This window comes from Colias croceus, chromosome 1, assembly GCF_905220415.1.
Source record: "Colias croceus chromosome 1, ilColCroc2.1".
In the NCBI taxonomy this organism is placed as follows: domain Eukaryota; kingdom Metazoa; phylum Arthropoda; class Insecta; order Lepidoptera; family Pieridae; genus Colias; species Colias croceus.
In genome coordinates this window covers 12,849,562-12,864,493 of record NC_059537.1, presented here as the reverse complement: position 1 = coordinate 12,864,493, position 14,932 = coordinate 12,849,562, and the positions used below count along the sequence as shown (strand labels likewise).

The window sequence follows — 14,932 nt, the reverse complement described above, 5'->3', positions numbered from 1 at the left end:
ACATTGAACAAGATATCAAAATAACATGCAAAACAGGAGACAAAGGGATACGAAATCTGCATAACTGATCAAATTTAATACCTATCTGGAGTCTGGAGAAATCTTAGTCTTTGAATAATGCTAGGATACCGTTGGTACATTTATTACGTCCAGAAACAGAAGGTAATCTAATAATAGATGCTTTAGATATCTTTTTGTTTGTTTTTTAATGTCTTGTAAATTCAAGTTTTATTGAAGTGAAACTTTTTATCGGGGTTGGAAAAAAATGAATGTAACATTTTTTCGTTACGTGTAACATTTTTCCGTTACGCGCCATCTTTTTCTTATCCCTACCACACATGATTCGACGTATTTCTGTAAAGTTGCATATAGTAAATTATTTTTTGAAAAATAAGGTCATAAAGAAGTTTCACTTGCGTGTGTACACTAGTACACGCACACATTTTTTTTTTACTACCGTTTGGTTTTGACTTACAGTTTTGTACATAGTCATTAAAAATAAACAGACTCTGCACTACTATAATTAATTTGAATCTATGATGTATCCATTATACTTAACAATAACTACAAAAATTTAGAACTTTCACCTATTTAAAACGTCGACTACTTTAGCACAAAACCCACCTAAATACGTCATTTAAATTTACCATCCCATGGCTAAAGCCGCAATAAATCCACATGAACATATCCAACACATCAATACGGATAATTTCAATCAATGTAATCCCTAAACCCTTAAGGAAATCGTTTACTGAGGACCGAGATTTGGCTCAATAAACCCGTGACGCGAATTGATAAGCGCAATTTCAAATTACCAACTTATCTTGTATGTTCTCATTTATTAATTAGAATAAGGCTTGAGGCATAACGATGTATTTATATTACATCGTAATGCCTCAAGCTTTATTTAGAGATCATAACAAATACCGACGGATAGACAAATCGATAGTAGATAGGAGATACTAAAAACTGTATGCACAATAGCGTTGTAATTTCAAATAAACATACCGTGCTCAAATCATTAAATTCAGAAATATCTTAGCTTAGTACGGTATCCTATGTTTACGATTTTACTAGTAAACATTTTATAAGATTAATCTGAATTAAGTGCAGTAAGTAGTAACTACGCCGCGAATTTAAAAGGCGTGAAACGGGATATGCACATTTGGAGCTACGTGCGTCGCAGTAATGCCTATTCCTTTTCCTATATTCCCATAATATGACTGTATAACACGCGAGAGAATAAAATATATTGAAAGCCTGATGATGAGCCTATGTATTTAAAGAGGTCGTTACACGTAATGTGATATAATATCTAGATGCAATACAATGACGCACATAAACACGTGTGAAAACTCTATTTAGCACGTGATAGATAGATGCCCCAAACCCCGCATCAACAGATATCATATAAATAGCTCAGGGCCAGTTCTCGCAATTAATCCCAAACACATACCTCATCTCCATAATTCTAAACAATGTAATATTCCTGGAATTCACTACGTTTGTGGGAAGGCTGTTATTTGATATTAAACCCGCTGATAGCGAGCCATTACGGCGCAAAATTAAATTTGGCAATAGAGCGTTGCAATGGGTTATGGATATGTCAGATAGAACGCGTTTTAGCTCGCGTTAGAGCTTTGTAGTTATGTATAACGGTATATTATCGCTCGGCAAACTTGAACAAAAAGTTGCGTAGTGCTAACTAAGTGTAAGCTTACGCTTGTAAAAAAAGTACTAAAACTTAATGCGCACACTTTTTATTCAAGCAACTTCTTGTCATATTACGTGCCCGCAACTAAAGACAATTCGGCGACATAATATTAGCGCTCTGACGCGCGCTATGTACCTACGCGTTCTATCAGATAAAGCCTTAACATTTGCTGACGAGTTACAATATCGGAGCGGAAAGATAAGACAAAAAGGTAATATGAATCAATTGGTATTGCTAAGCCTGTATTACGTAAATGAATATAAAAAGCTTACCTTATCTAGGAACTTAATGAGAGAACATAATATAGGATTATTTAGAATATACATTATTCTACACAGCTGCATTTAAAATTAGTTCAATTGTTTAGCAATAGTACAGAAAAATAATTGTAAAATATTATTTCACTAGCTTCCGCCCGCGACTCCGTCCGCGCGGAAAAATTAAGATTTTTTTTTCTACGTATTTTAACGGCATAAAAAGTATCCTATTTTACGCCCAGGATAATAAGGTATAATTATACCAAGTTTCATCGAAATCAGAACGTTAGTTTTCACGTGATGCCTTTACATACAGACAGACAGACAGACAAAAATTTTTTTAATCACAGATTTATTATATGTATATAGATTGTTTTTACTTCAAATGTCGTACTGTTATTTACATAACGAGAAAGGTTTTTCGAATAAAAATGTTTCAACCAAAAATATGAAAACATATAGAAGGTGTTGGCGAATACACAAATGTAAAAATAATTCTTCAAAAACGTGAAACACACGCTGATGGAAACTCCAACATTCGACACATTTAAATCAACAATATGCTGAGATTTTTGCTTTATGTACATTGCTTTTGTAAAACAATTCATTTAAATAACACGTATGCAGATAAATACAAACAAAAGCTAAACAAATATATGAACAGAACATGTGCAAATCAAACACTAAAATATAATAATTTAAGTAACTAAATATTTTTTTTATTATTTTTTTATATTGGTCGAAATTCAAGACACAACAATATAATTTTTATAAATTAATATCAGATGATATTTTACAAAAAAAATATATCTAAAATATACCTGACTAGCTGTGCCCTGCGGTTTTACCCGCATTTGAAGACCACACAGAAAGAATTTGCCTTTTTTTTTTGTAAGGTGTTTCTCAATGTTAGCCAGAAGGGCTTCTACATTTTAACGCGGACGCGGGGGTGAACTGAAGGTTCACCCTGGTAGCGACATGCACAAGGGCGTCAAGAATTTGTCAAATCGCACAAGTAGTTCCTGAGATTAGCCCGTTCAAACAAACAACTTTATAATATTAGTATATCTATACTAATATTATAAATTTAAAATTATATAAAAAAAATATAAATAAAATATAAAAATATAAATTATATAAATTTAAAACTTTATAATATTAGTATATCTATACTAATATTATAAAGTTGAACAGTTAGTTCCATCTAGAAGAAGCCCAACTTATATCTATACAATATTTCCCTCTATACAAAGTCAATTTAAAGCATCAAGAACGCAGCCGATCGAGCGGAAATCATACACAATACTTCGGGATAACAGCTTTTTGTTCAAAGTTTTATGAAGTGAACATTATAGAGTCTAATCTTACTTTTGTAATGAAAGAATGAAACTGAATCTTATTTCGCGCTCTGGAATACAATTTCTGATAAAATGATTTTCAGGTTTGTAGTCTAGAACAAGTGGATTATTTTTAAATGTGTTAAAATGTGTTAAAATGTTATTTGGACTTCTTTGTTCTTTTTCAAGAAATAAATTGATTCATATTGAACTATCTAGCTTATTTTAAAATTATATTGCTGAAGATTTGTTTGGTTTGTTGAACGCGGTAATCCAAGGAACACGGGCTGATTGGAAAAATTATTTCAGTGTTAGGTAGCCCATTCATCGAGGAAGGCTTTATATATCAGTAGATTTCCGCCCGCGGCTTCGCCCGCGTTTGCAAAGGAAAACCCGCATAGTTCCCGTTCCCGTGGGATTTCCGGGATAAAAACTATCCTATGTGTAATCCGAGTTACCCTCTATATGTGTGCTAAATTTCATTGTAATCGGTTCAGTAGTTTTTACGTGAAAGAGTAACAAACATCCATACATCCATACAAACTTTCGCATTTATAATATTAGAAGGATTACGCCCTGACCAACAGGAAGGAGAAATGCGGTTAAAAGCGCGGGGCACAACTAGTGTTTTTTTTTTTTACATGAATAAAATTATAATTATAATTCATACATGAATGGACGTTTTTCTTAAAAGAAATAAATAAATACGTTTTTGTGGAACAATTTGAAACACAGAATCCAAATTCGAAACTAACAAAAATGTGGGTAGCTATAAATTGCAGAGTAAGTTCGTCTGTCTGTTGGAAGCCACAGATTGGTTTCGTTTTAAAACGGCATACCCTCTCGAGACGGTTACTTTAACTTTAACTTACATTGTTACATAGACCTTTATGTTATGTTTATGTACATATAGAATTTCAGGTAGTTTTCATTTAAAGTACATAACAGTATTCAAAAACGAACTAAAATAATCAATAGTAAATATTAAAATAGTTTTGAAAATCCAAAAGTGCACGCCTCATAATCTCATCCTTTACAATAAAATTGATTATTTATAAAGAGTACGTGACTATAAATATAAAAATGAAATAAAATAAAACATTTGGAAAAGTAAAGAAAGCGGTACCGTAATAATTGAGCTATTTTTCTTGTGGCCCCACCTAGATGTGAAACTGCGCAGGTTTAAGGGACTGACTACCAACTTATTTTTTTAAACCTTGGCTTATAGTATAAAGAATCGAGTTTATAATGGTGAATTTTGAGTACACTATAAAAAAAAAAAATCGATATTTTTTTTGTTTCATCATCATCATCATCATCATCAGCCCATATACGTTCCCACTGCTGGGACACGGGCCTCCTATAAGGGTACAGGCCATAATCCACCACGCATTATTTTTGTTTATTTAATAACAATTAAACCACATCGAATCAGACCCTGAAAAATGAAAGGGTTCTATTCCTGAGCATACTCAAGCGTAAGAGAAAAAAAAAGACTCGATTAGTAAAGTATTTCGGTCGCTATCGTGTTAACAAGAAAAAGGATCCGCACATACAGACACACGGACGTCCAAGACAGAACTTTTTTAAACTGTTTTTTAACTAGTTTAAATAACAAAAATGACATCAAAAATATAATGAACGTTAAAAATAGTTATAGATTAATAAAGATTAAATATAGTAATATCGTGCAATAGATTTTATAACGATTTTATTATAAGTATGTATAGTAAGAATAATTATTTCCTGCACCAAGGATATTAAATTCATTTAAACACAGGTTTAGTGTAATAGCCGACATTTTCAATATAATTAATTGTTTTCATAGACCATATCGATACAATCTTCTTAACAGTTAGTAGGTGTCGCTATAGTTTAAAAGTTTGTTCAGATACATATTATAGATTTATCAACAGAAACTTTTATACCATGTCAAAGAAAGCGTGCGCTGAAACTAGCAACAAATAAATAGCAATTTAAAAGCGCTGCAATTTTTAATCATCACTTATAGTCACTATAAAATTAGCGTCTCAACATGCCACGGTATATTTCGTACAACATACCTAAGTAAAAGTGCCACACTATAATTTTGTATAAGTGTAATTATAAAAGTTCCACAATGTAGGTATTTTGTATAATATAAGTGTAATTTGTAAATATGTCACACTGTATTTTGTATAATATAAGTGAAATTGTAAAAGTTCCACACTATAATTTGTATTGTAAATTGTAAAGGTGCATTGTTTTGTGTACAATAAATTAAACACATGCCCTTATTGAGCACAGCTGAGGCATTAGTTCAATCGCGTGTGATAAAATGCAAATCCAGCTGATTCATTATGCAAGCCGGCTGTAACCCTTACATATAGTTGTCACTAGAGGTTAATGTATGATTGCTGTAATATTTGTTTCGGATAATTTACTTGTATAAATATCTAGGTCATTATATCTTTTCTTTTGTGTTTCAATTTCAAGTAATTTCTACAGATATTGATTAAAATAGCACCGTAATATTATGTCTACTATTTTACTACTAGATACTATAGTTATTCAAAGGGAACAGCTACGAATGAAAGTACTGTCGTAAATTCCCATTTTATGAAGCCTTCCCGTGGCTTATATTGCAATTTTAAAAATATTACATTACGTACATTTATTTAAATGAATTTAAGAATATTAAAACCATTTGATAGATTACTAAAATTGAACTATGGCATCGCTACGATACGATAAAAGGGCGCGGGGTCGAATCGCGCCCTTTACTCTATTTTTTAATTTAAATAACCAATAGGCATTTTAATCCTATAAAAATTAAAATTCGACGCGAAAACTGCGTATCACGTGTCGCATGACGGTGTGAGTGACAATCGATAAAGCAATAAAGTTAAAAGTGAAACAGACGAGCGGTTCAGCGGCCGGTAATGAGATTATCCACTGAATGAGTATTATCTAGCTGATATAATGGTGATAGGTATACTGTAAAGCTATTTTTTATGAGTAAAGGTAAAGTAGGAGTATGGAAGAATAGTTATACAGTGTGACGCAAAAGTATATAGCATAGTATATAGCATGATTACGTATAGACTTACGAGTGTAATATTATAAACGCTGTGTGAAAGACTGCTATAATAGTTGATGTGTAAAGGTAAGGAGTATGTAAGAATAGTTATACAGTGTAACGCAATCGTACATAGTAGATTACGTATAGACTTACGCGTGTAATAGTCTAAAGGCTGTATGAAAGACTTGATACGCGAACCTACGTCAGACTAAAGTAGCCTTCATAATAATAGCTGAAATCTATACTAATATGTATTACAAAGCTGAAGAGTTTGCTTGTTTGTTTGTTTCAACGCTCTAATCTCAGGAACTACTGGTCCGATTTGAAAAATTATTTCGGTGTTAGATAGCCCATTAACCTAGGAAGCTGGCTATAGGATATATATCATCACGCTACGGCTTACAGGAGTGGAGCCACGGGGGTGAAACCGCGCGGAGCAGCTAGTATATAATATCCATAGTGTATGGGAGACCTAGAATTCACATTGAAACAACAAAGCTTCAAATATAATTGCTCATTTATTATAATAAACATTGATTAAAGCTTATAGCTTATAAACGAAAATAGAATAACACAGGCATTGTTATTTTCAGTATACAAATTACAATCATACTTATAATATCGAAGCAAATCAATATTTAATTTTCCACGTCTATAAATAACGAAACGAGTCTTTTATTGATCCCTTATATTAAATTGGTCTTAGGTAGTTATATTTAAACATAATCTTCATAATATTTTGTAAGCTATTAATAATACTGAACATTAAGGTACACATTATATAAAAGTCTGAAAATTCATACATCGTTGTAATGTATAATAATTTTGATACAGTGAAAAGCGCAAAAATAGTATGTAGGTAATTGTAGAACATTTCATGTTGAAATGCTACATAAAAACTTCAACATAAAAATACTTTTCGTTCCTTTTAATTCCGAAGTCGTACATTTTTACTTACGTAGGTACTACTTTTTATGAAACGATCTCAACGATACAGATACATACGATGTTTAACCGCAATACGCTACTTTTTCTAATAGCTACTAATCCAGCAAATATATACTGAGTGCGGCGTCCTATTTAGGCCGTGTGAGACTACGACGATATACATGAGATAGCGAGTATTTTTTCATCTAAAATACAAAGGAACTTTTTTAGTTATTTCGCTAAAAAAGTAACGTTTGTTGTCGTAATCATATCACTTCTTCTTGTTATACTATATTATATATTCTACCTTTGAGGCATGTGAGGCCAATATGTATATGTATATTTTAAGAAATACATAAGTTACAATCGATTTTTCGATTTTATACAACCTTGTAACAATAATTCAGTTTGAACATACTTAAACCATTTCAAATACTTATTTTATTACTAGCAGGTGTGATCAAGCGCTTTCATATTGATACTAAAAGAAAATATTTACATTTTAAATTCCGCTACCGCTCCCGCTCATCCTATAGCCACACCCTTACTTCCGCATCCATTGCCTCACTCTCTCTGGTATCGACAAGACATCTACAACTTATCTATTCACGGCTCGTTTGCTTTATGTAACATGTATTTGTTTTGCTATATTATCATTCGATCTGAATTAGAGCTATTTACAAAGATTTAGAATATCTCTGCCATTGTAAGAAATAAAACGTACCTACATTTAGGACGGTTTTAAGAACGCATTTCACTTTATATATTGTATGTCCCATCTCATGTATATATGCATATTTATGTAATCCAGACTTTTCTCTTGATACTTTCATTCATATTTTTATTTTGAAAAATGTTTTATTTTTCGTTGAAAAAATAGCTGAAATAACCTTAATACAAGGCTACATCAATGGAATTCATTTCAATGTAAAAGTATTATAATTCCTAAACTTGCTAAAGCTTTTAAAAAGCTTGAATTTTGTAGCTTAAGAATTAATTTCGAACGTGAATGGACACATTATGAATAGTTTCATATTTCCATCTTTATTTTTGATGAAAATGAGGTATCAAAACAGGTGGTTGTGTCTCTCTGAAAAATTAGGTTATAAAGTTACTTCAAAACTACTTCATTAGTTCAAGGGATGATCATCTTCTGATGATAAACTTGTCAATTATTAAGGCTCATGAAGATTAGAAAGCTTTTTTTTTCAGTCTCATTTATTGAAAAAGGTTATGAAACCAATCTTACGATTGGTGGCAAGTTATAACAACATAAAATCAGAAAATTACCAGATTTCGTCTCGTAATTGTCATATTTTATCGAAAACATCGTTCCCATAAATATCATTAGCAATCTTTATTGCAATCTGATGCTTTCTTTACTTCCTTTAATGCCAACTCAACTTACGCAGTAGAAATATAATTTAAATAGCTGTGCCCCGCGGTTTTACCCACATTGCTCCTCTCCTGTTGGTGATATGATATGATGATATATAGCCTTCTTCGATAAATGGGCTATCTAACACCGAAAGAAATTTTCCAATCGGACCAGTAGTTCCTGAGATTAGCGCGTTCAAACAAACAAACTCTTAAGCTTTATAATATTAGTATAGATTTTCGGATGTCTTGGGGTCTATACAATTGTTGCAAAGTTAACTGCATATCAAAATCCGAGTCAACGAGTGAACACTTGCTTTTACATCAAATTAAACAGTGGAGAGTAGTTGCCAACCCAGATTCATTTGGGTTAATTGTTTGGAAGTTTGAGTACGGTTCTAAACGTGGCTTTTTCTATGAGACAATTTGGTTCAGACCGTAGGTAGCTGTCCTCGCGTGATACCCGCATAAAATGTACTCGATTATTTCGGGCACATGCTTTAGTACGACTATCCGGACTATCATGAGTATAATATGCTCCAAAACAGATGTTTGCCGTGAAAGAGTAACAAACAATCACACTCGTGTCAGGTTCTACAAATAAGATGATTGGTGCATAGAATACATAATACATACACAATACATAATATATTTTGTAAGTATAACAAAATTCCAATACAAGGATATCTAACTAATTCTGTCCCTTTGTCAATTTATCGCTTACAAACTTCATTCATGAATCCACAGACCAGGCAATAAACCCAGATAATACTTGAATGTTTAAATAAATTCACAATGAACATTAATTCACCTGAACGTTCGAGCAGTTTCATTAGAGGAGCTATTAGGGTCGCTAGTTTTCCTCGCAGTATCGACATGGCTGGATTTATGGCCAACAAAATTTATCGGGTCTTGGAGACGAAATGCGACGTGCCCGCGCCGCTTTATATTCGAATTGCTTGCTGGCTATTTTGGTTTGGTGTTTTTTGTTTCACGATTGAGGGACTTGAAGAAATATTTGGCAAGATACAAATCGTAAAAAAGGTATACAGGATCAAGAACATTTTTGGCACATTTTTTCTAGTGGCAATTTAAATTGTGAATCCTGATCAATGGTAAAAGAAAACAATTATTTAAGGAAGCAAGAAAGCTGCGTCATTTCACTTCCAGCTATTTAATTATAAAAACTTTGCACCTTTCTCCCCCAATCCTATTAAAAAGTTGAATGACGAAATTCAATTCTGTTACAGTGACTCGATTAATTTTAACTTGCGCGTGTTTTTATAACAGTCGAAGGTAAAATGCATTTTTCCCTTAATAAGACTACGTGTACAAATAATGTGCTGACTATAGTAGATATGTACTAAACAAAATTCTATACCAAACGAGGCATTCGCGTTGATATATCGTATATTATGACGTTTTTAATATGAGATAGCTTGGCGGATAATCTACCTATTGTACTGCAGTAGCCCTGTTGAAGCGTTTGCATTGTGGAAGTTTTAATTATGAAAGCGTTATCTCAATTTACTGGGTATTATAATAGTGTTAGTATTATCTCCCACCAATATTGTGTATTCACGTTTGTAATTTTGCTTTACTAAAATGTATCTTTTTTATTATCTTTTGTTTCTGTACGTTACAAAGGACCTTTATCCATATCCTGATAGATGGAAAACATTTTTGTTTATAATCTATCTGTACAAAGGAATTGATGCATATAAAAAATTACAGCAGGAATTATGAAGTTTCACAAAGAGAGACTCCATTAAAATATAATTATAGTTTGAAGATAGCTGCAGTTTTACCGTGAACCGGGTTTAATATTCATGACCAAGCTTAGAGGCAGGTGGGGTTTTTACAAGAGCACTAGATTCAGGAGCGCTTCCACTGAACTAAGATGAAACTGCTTATAAATAATGTCTATACGTTAACTTCTTCCATTTGCATAGTGTTTGTAGTTGGAGATTAGACTATGGGTGCTTTACGCGTATGTCAGAAGAGTGGTAGATATTAGCACAGACTAATAATAATATACTACGTATACAACAGACGGTTCACTCCATACAAAAAAAGTTGCACTATGAATTTGCGCAATTAAAGCGCCAGTGGGGAAAAAACGTACTACATGTTCGATTATATCTCTTGGTCTTTTGCTTTTAACACACTAGATGGCACGTTAAACACAGACTTGAAGTTCTTTTCCTTCCAGAGCCACTAGATGGCACTAATGTAAATATATGTACACGTACCTTTTATTTTCAAGTCTGTGGCGTCAAGTGTCAATCAACATAATAATAAAAATAAATACCTACCTACCTACTCGGATTTTTATATAAACAAAGTAAACTGACTTATTTAGTCACAGAGTACATTAATATGACTGGTATTTAGTTCAGTTTATTTACGAGATTCTGTCAAAACCAAAACGAGAAGCTTTGTTTGTTTTCGTTTTTAATTGTTGACTAATATTTTAAAAATAAGTGCTAAATATGGTTTATGGATGGACTGTGAGGTTATGTAGAATCTACAGGCAGAAAATAAGCTTTATATGGTAAACTGATATTTTCTCAGAACATAAATTTTTACAAACATGATTTTTAATGATTGGTTTATGGATTTGTAACCCAATATAAGATTGTTTTATTACAGACTTATTGCTTACGTTCGCAATAACAAATTTGTTCAAGAGAGGAGAAGAATTAATCCATCCCAAATGTAAATAATAATACGATTCTCCACAAAAACATTGTAGACACAAGAAAGGGATTTCTACATTTGCTACTAAGAAGGATATGGGATCATGAAGGATTTCATCTGTTTTAATACCAGTAAAATGGAATGAGCGCCGTGGCCGTGACTGTGTTTGGTACATAAAGAATGACAAACATTCAACTTGAAATTATGAGTGCATTACGGGCAAGGGCACAATAAGTTGCCCTTTGACTAAGATGTTCTTAATTTTAAGGAACACGAAAATGGATGGCTAGAATAGGTATAATCGCATACATAGTATTTATTTCTAGTCTGTTGTATAAATAATCAAAGACTACAAAAATATAATGAACTATGTCTTTAATATTAATTCTACAGTTTACAGTGTACTGTGTAGTGTGTAATCTATTGTATGTGTGCGTCTAGAATATATAGTCCTGTTGTTCTACAGTTTAAGCAGTTCAATACAAGCTTACAGTCGAGTCAAGTGTTTCACTAACCACCAACCATTGCATGGCAACCCTGCCAGTTTTGTAAATTGTAGTCTACCTAACCTGACTGTTGGTTTTGATTTGTATCACACAAAAAATACTATACCAAATTTCAAGAAATAAGAATTAAATATTTCATTAAATTTTACTACTATACAGGAGCTTATACATGAAACATGACCAAAGCAGGGCTTTGGAGAAAGTGTGTATGGACAAACACACTAACACACAAAAACCACAATACATATGGTGCGGACAACTGCATGAAAAGCATGCAGTAAGAGACATTAAATAAATAAATAAATAAAACACATTTATTGTCAAGATCACAACACGAGATACATTTATAAACAAAAAGAAATAAAAAGAAAAATAATTAAATAAAAATAATCTTATTCCTAAGAACTGTAATGTGGCAGTGAGTGACCTGATAAATGGAGCCAACTCAGTATATGATGGCAATGTGATTAATACCTTACCACCACTGATTTTCAGTGACCCCAAGTGACTATTGGAGTTTCAGTCTAGAATTGTATATAATGATAATTTAACATGAGTATATTATGTGAAAGATATATTTCTATTAATATGATAGATACTAATAAATAAATACATCAGTTAAAACATGTAATATAGGTAGCTGGTAGATATAATATCAGTATGTAATTATGTATATACTTAATGTAAATAAATAAAATGAAATTATGTATATACCGGAAATGTATGAAATCAAGGAATTGTATACAAATCCTAGTGGTTTAAGGACGCTGTCACAAATCTGCGTTACTCAAATTTAGGTATCTAACGTCGCCACGTGGTTCGCGGGAACATCACGCTCACGTAAACATAGCGCATTCCATTTTATAGACCATCTTCATACTTGATATTATTTTTAATTTATTACGAATTTTAAAAATTCATTTTTATACTTTTATTAGTAACTAGGTAGGTACAATTATTGTGATAAGTATGTTAGTAACTAACTTTAAAAAAGTGTGTGTTTTACAAAACCTCTAGGAATTGTATGCAATATCTAGAAGCTTTTTAAGAAATGTTTAAAATATGTACTTTTTTAAGAATTATCATACATATTATTATGTTACCGGCAATGTATTAAATCCGGCATTGTATACAATTCTTAGAAAATATGTATGTATGTTATATGTATGTTATTCCGAGTTACGGTCCGAATTAAATAAATTAGATTCGTCACATTACCTAGGAAATCTGAACTTTTCCTAAGGAGCAAACACATATTTTGCAAATGTGGATGGTTTTTGGGGAAGCTATTACCCGAGGTCAAAACTAAAATCCAAGATGGCGCCGACGAAAATTTTACATCTTTTCGTCATGGGTGTCATTTTCATGGTTTTTGGGGTAGCTATTAATCAATATGAGGTCAAAACTAAAATCCAAGATGGCTCCGACGAAAAATTTGACATTTTTTCGTCATGGGTGTCATTTTCATGGTTTTTGGGGTAGCTATTAACGAATATGAGGTCAAAACTATAATCCAAGATGGCGTTGATGAAAATTTGACTTTTTTTCGTGATGGGTGTCATTTTCATGGTTTTTGGGGTAGCTATTAACGAATATGAGGTCAAAACTAAAATCCAAGATGGCGCCGACTAAAAATTTACATCTTTTCGTCATGGGTGTCATTTTCATGGTTTTTGGGGTAGCTATTAAACAATATGAGGTCAAAATTAAAATCCAAGATGGCGCCGACGAAAATTTTACATGTTTTCGTCATGGGTGTCTTTTTCAAGGTTTTTGGGGTAGCTATTAAACAATATGAGGTCAAAATTAAAATCCAAGATGGCGCCGACGAAAATTTTACATGTTTTCGTCATGGGTGTCTTTTTCAAGGTTTTTGGGGTAGCTATTAACCAATATGAGGTCAGAACTAAAATCCAAGATGGCGCCAACGACGATTCCTAAACATTTATTTCAATGCTCTTTAAGATTATTTCTCTCTCTCTCTCTCGTAGTATATAAGAATTCGACTATACAGGGTGCCCCACTATCGGTATACTAAGTGCTAAGGGACTTGTAGTTTTGCAAACCCTAATCACGTAAAAATACCTAAACAACAAAATTACATCAAAAAAAATTTGCTAAATTTTTCCTGAAAATCCATGTTTTCTTCTCTAACTTCGTGCAGCCGGCATATACCGTTTCGCTAATGTGATTATTTTGTCTACGAAAACATAATTAAACGATAGCTCACGTGCGGGTGACAAAGTTGGGCGGGTTGCATTTACGGGGTGTACACAAAGAGTTTTATGAATTAATCTAATTGAAAAAAAAGATACACCTGGCATTTTATAAGTATTTTTTACGTACTTAGCGTATGCAAAGCTATAACCTATACAGAGTGTGAGTGGGACAGTCTTAAAAATAATTTTAAAGAGATACATCATTTAAAGAGACACACCTAAAACCACAAAAATGACACCCATGACGAAAATATGTCAAATTTTTCGTCGGCGCCATCTTGGATTTTAGTTTTGACCTCATATTGGTTAATAGCTACCCCAAAAACCATGAAAATGACACCCATGACGAAAAGATGTAAAATTTTCGTCAGCGCCATTTTGGATTTCAGTTTTGACCTCATATTCGTTAATAGCTACCCCAAAAACCATGAAAATGACACCCATGACGAAAAGATGTAAAAGTTTCGTCGGCGCCATCTTGGATTATAATGTTGACCTCATATTCGTTAATAGATACCCCAATAACCATGAAAATGACACCCATGACGAAAATATGTAAAATTTTCGTCGGCGCCATCTTGGATTTTAATTTTGACCTCATATTGTTTAATAGCTACCCCAAAAACCATGAAAATGACACCCATGACGAAAAGATGTAAATTTTTTGTCGGCGCCATTTTGGATTTAAGTTTTGTCAAATTGCTTTACCCCACCAATCCGTTCAACAACCCATAAAAAAGGGGATCTCAGTCAACGTAATTTTTAAAACATAATTTTAAATTACAAATAATTTGAATATGAAACTTATACAGTTTACTCTTACTTATAAAGTAT

General features: G+C 32.5%; 1 long non-coding RNA gene across 1 annotated transcript; it reads left to right on the top strand.

Moving 5' to 3' along the window:
• The first annotated feature begins 11,017 nt into the window (after positions 1 to 11,017).
• Positions 11,018 to 11,867, top strand: LOC123696522. The gene is made up of 2 exons (XR_006752091.1): positions 11,018 to 11,227; positions 11,326 to 11,867. It is a non-coding gene; the product is annotated as an uncharacterized LOC123696522 (long non-coding RNA).
• The last annotated feature ends 3,065 nt before the right edge of the window (positions 11,868 to 14,932 follow it).